Source organism: Mandrillus leucophaeus, unplaced genomic scaffold, assembly GCF_000951045.1.
Source record: "Mandrillus leucophaeus isolate KB7577 unplaced genomic scaffold, Mleu.le_1.0 Scaffold18, whole genome shotgun sequence".
Classification (NCBI taxonomy): domain Eukaryota; kingdom Metazoa; phylum Chordata; class Mammalia; order Primates; family Cercopithecidae; genus Mandrillus; species Mandrillus leucophaeus.
In genome coordinates, this window is record NW_012101809.1 from 2,338,660 (window position 1) to 2,342,484 (window position 3,825).

At 46.2% G+C, this 3,825-nt stretch overlaps 1 protein-coding gene across 1 annotated transcript in view; it reads right to left on the minus strand.

Moving 5' to 3' along the window:
- Window positions 1-3,825, minus strand: part of LOC105537834 — an 83,673-nt gene that overhangs the window by 56,954 nt on the left and 22,894 nt on the right. The gene's annotated exons all lie outside the window — the stretch shown is intronic.

The window sequence follows — 3,825 nt, forward strand, 5'->3', positions numbered from 1 at the left end:
GCCATGTTGGCCAGGCTGGTCTTGAACTTCTGACCTCAGGTGATCTGCCCATCTCGGCCTCCCAAAGTGCTCGGATTACAGGCATGAGCCACCAGGCCTGGCCTCCCCCTCATATTTAAACTGAGATGTAGGCCAGGCATGGTGGCTCACGCCTGTAATCCCAGCATTTTGGGAGGCTGAGGCAGGCTGATCACGAGGTCAGTAGATTGAGACTATCCTTGCTAACACGGTGAAACCCCGTCTCTACTAAAAATACAAAAAAAAATAGCCGGGCGTGGTGGCGGGCGCCTATAGTCGCAGCTACTCGGGAGGCCGAAGGAGGAGAATGGCGTGAACCTGGGAAGCGGAGCTTGCAGTGAGCTGAGATCGTGCCACTGCACTCCAGCCTGGGCGGCAGAGCAAGACTCCATCTCAAAAAAATAAATAAATAAAAAATAAATAAACTGAGAGGTAGAGATTACAGTCTGATGGCTGGAACTGAAGGTTGTATAGATTCAGGACTAGGACAACAATTTGGTTGGGGACTTACTGATGGAAAAAAAGAAGAAAGCTAGCCTGCTGAGATAGATAGGAGAGAAGAGAACCATATGAGCAAATTGAGAGAGAGAGAGAGAGAGAGAATTTTCCCAATTCCTGAGCCCCAGTGTACTTCCTGCCCTTCTTTCTGTGACATTCTCTGAACCCGTATAATATACCCTGTCTTAGGCTTTTCTGGAGGTATAACAGACAGAAACCCACTCAGGCTAACTTACACAAAAAGGGTAGTCTTTTTTTTTTTTTTTTTGAGACCTAGTTTAGTTCTTGTCACCCAGACTGGGGTGCAGTGGTGCAATCTCGGCTCACTGCAACCTCTGCTTTCCAGGTTCAAGAGATTCTCCTGCCTCAGCCTCCCGAGTAGCTGGGATTACAGGCACCTGCTGCCACGCCTAGCTAATTTTTGTATTTTTAGTAGAGACGGGGTTTCACCATGTTGTCCAGGCTGGTATTGAACTCCTGACCTCAGGTGACCCGCCCGCCTCAGTCTCTCAAAGTGCTGGAATTACAGGCGTGAGCCACTGCACCTGGCCTTAGAAGGGTAGTCCTTATAAGGAGGGCAGGTGTCTCCTGGAACCCTGGGACAGGTGGCACACCTGGGCCTCAGGATGACCTAAAATCCAGGCTGCCCTTCTCTAAATGGGCCTGTGGTCTCAAGCATCTTTTCTGAGACCAATTTCCTTCAATTCTCCATGTGCATGAGGCTAAACATGGCTGTCAATAGCCCCAGATTGTACAAGTTCAAGTGGCCACAGAGATGTCCTGCTCACTCTCTAGCCCTTGTTCAAATGCCAAGGAGAAAGACTCTGGCAGGCCCAGTCTGGGTCAGTACCTACCTGCTCCAACCAGCCAGGTCTGGTGGAGTGGGGATCCCATTGTCTGCTATAGCCCACCTCCAGGGAAGGGTCAAAGAGGAGTCCTCAAGGAAGACATACAAATGGCAAACAAGCATATGAAAAGGTACTCAGTCACTGATCATCAGAGAATTGCTAATCAAAACTATAATGAGATATCATCTCACCCAGTGAAAATGGCTTTTATCCAAAAGACAGGCAATAACAAATGCTGACAAGAATGTAGAGAAAAGGGAACCCTTGTATGCTGTTGGTTGGAATGTAAATTAATACAACCACTATGGAGAACAGTTTGGAAGTTCCTCAAAAAACTAAAAACAGAGCTACCATACGATCCAGCAATCCCACTGATAAAACCAGCTTATCAAAGAGTATATATCCAAAAGAAAGAAAACTAGCTTATCAAAGAGTTATCTGCACTGCCATGTTTATTGCAGCACTATTCACAATAGCCAGGATTTGGAACAACCTAAGGGTCCATCAACAGACAAATGGATAAAGAAAATGTGGTACTTATACACAGCGGAGTGCTATTCAGCCATAAAAAAGAAAGATCCTGTCGCCTGGTCGCGATGACTCATGCCTGTAATCCTAGCATTTTGGGAGGCTGAGGTGGGCACATCACTTGAGGTCAGGAGTTTGAGACCAACCTGGTCAATATGGTGAAACCCTCTCTCTACTAAAAATACAAAAATTAGCCAGACATGGTCACATGCGCTTGTAATCCCAGCTACTTGGGAGGCTGAGGCAGGAGTATCACTTGAACCTGGGAGATGGAGGTTGCAGTGGGCTGAGATCACAACACTGCAATTCAGCTTGAATGACAAAGCAACACTGTCTCAAAAAAAAAAAAAGATCCTGTCATTTGCAACAACATGGACGGAACTGGTGATCATTACGTTAGTTGAAAAAAGCCAGGCACAGAATGACAAACTTCCGGCCAGGCGGGGTGGCTCACACCTGTATTCCTAGCACTTCAGGAGGCCAAGGTGGGCAGATCAGGCCAGAAGTTCAAGACCAGCCTGGCCAACATGGTGAAACCCTGTCTCTATTAAAAATACAAAAAATTAACTGGGCGTGGTGGTGTGTGCCTATCAGCTACTTGGGAGACTGAGACAGGAAAATCACTTGAACCTCGGAGGCAGAGGTTACAGTGAGCCGAGACTGCACCACTGCACTCCGGCCTAGGCAACAGAGTAAGACTCCATATTAAAAAAAAAAAAGAGAGAGAGAGAGAGAGAGAGACAAACTTTTCATATTCTCACTTATTTGTGGGAGCTAAAAATTAAAACAACTGAACTTATGGAGACAGACAGTAGAACAATGGTTACCAGAGGCTAGGAAGAGTAGTGGTTGGGGGCGGGGAGATGATTAATGGGTACAAAAACATATTAGTTGTAATAGAAAGAATGAATAAGACCTAGTATTTGATAGCACAACAGAGTGACTACAGTCAACAATAATTTATTGTACACTTAAAAAACTAAAAGAATATAAGTGGATTATTTATAAGACATAGAAAGGATAAATGCTTGAGGTGCTGGATACCTCATTTGCCCTAATGTGATTATTACCCATTGTATGCTTGTATCAAAATACCTCATGTACCCTGTAAATATATACACCTAGTAGGTACCCACAAAAATTGAAAATAAAAATCTTTTTCTAAAAAGAGGAATCCTCTGCAGCTGTTATATCAAGCTACTTTTGGTAGGATCCCATTCCCTGCCACTGAGCAGAACTGACTAAAGCAATTGCCAGTAGCTTTGGGGCACCTGTTGCCCCTCTCTCTGTTGGAGGTGTGCGCCTCAAGAGTATGTCCAGCTGGATAGAAGGGCCAATTCTTCTCAGAGGCCGAGAACATTCTTCCACGCTGTATCCCCTGCAAACAACTAGAATTCACGGTGATGCCAGCCGAGTGTCCTGTCTTCACCCACCTATCCGCCACCATTCCCGAGAGAGAATTGGCCAGTGTCACAGTATCTGACCCACCATGCATTCTGTGGAGGGTGGCAAAGAATCCTACGGAACGTTCCAAAGGCCAACTTCTATCTGACATGTGTATGACTGTTGATCATAACTTATCCTTTCAGGGAGGACAAATACTAATATTTCACCAGGTCCGGACAATCCTGGAACCCTGCACGCTTGACACTGAAGGCAGAATTCTGAAAGTTGAACATAGTGCTACAGATTTCTCTAGGACTGGAAGGTCGTGCTGCAGAGGTGGGCGGGTCAGTGAGAGTCTTAGGCACCTCTTCACCTTCTGCACTTAGGACTCAAAAGACATGGAGTCCACCCAGAGGCCAGAGTTTTCTTTCTTGAGTATCACGTCTGCTTGGCAGAGCCCCTGTGGAATCTCTCTAAGTTCTCATTCTTCCGCATTTGGCAACAGGCGTCCCTAGATCTGGGGTGGGAACAAGGGCTGCCTCACAGA